Genomic DNA, 264 nt, shown 5'->3' with positions numbered 1-264 from the left:
GTCTTCATCGTAGCCTTCTGTCGCCTGGCGCTCAAAGACCCGCAGGATCTCCGCGAACTCTAAACCACAGCCAACTAAAAAAAGGGTTTAGGGTTTAGGGTTTAGGGTTTACTGATTAGGGTTAAGGGTTTACTGATTAGGGTTTAGGGTTTACTGATTAGGGCTTAGGGTTTACTGATTAGGGTTTAGGGTCTGTGGCCTATGGTTTAGGGTTTGTAGACTAGGGTTTAGGGTTTGTAGATTAGGGTTTAGGGTTTGTAGATG

Source organism: Eimeria mitis, genomic scaffold (genome assembly GCF_000499745.2).
Source record: "Eimeria mitis Houghton genomic scaffold, Emh_scaff418, whole genome shotgun sequence".
NCBI classification, from domain to species: Eukaryota; Apicomplexa; class Conoidasida; order Eucoccidiorida; family Eimeriidae; genus Eimeria; species Eimeria mitis.
The sequence above is the reverse complement of the archived record's forward strand: the minus strand, read 5'-3'. Positions refer to the sequence as shown.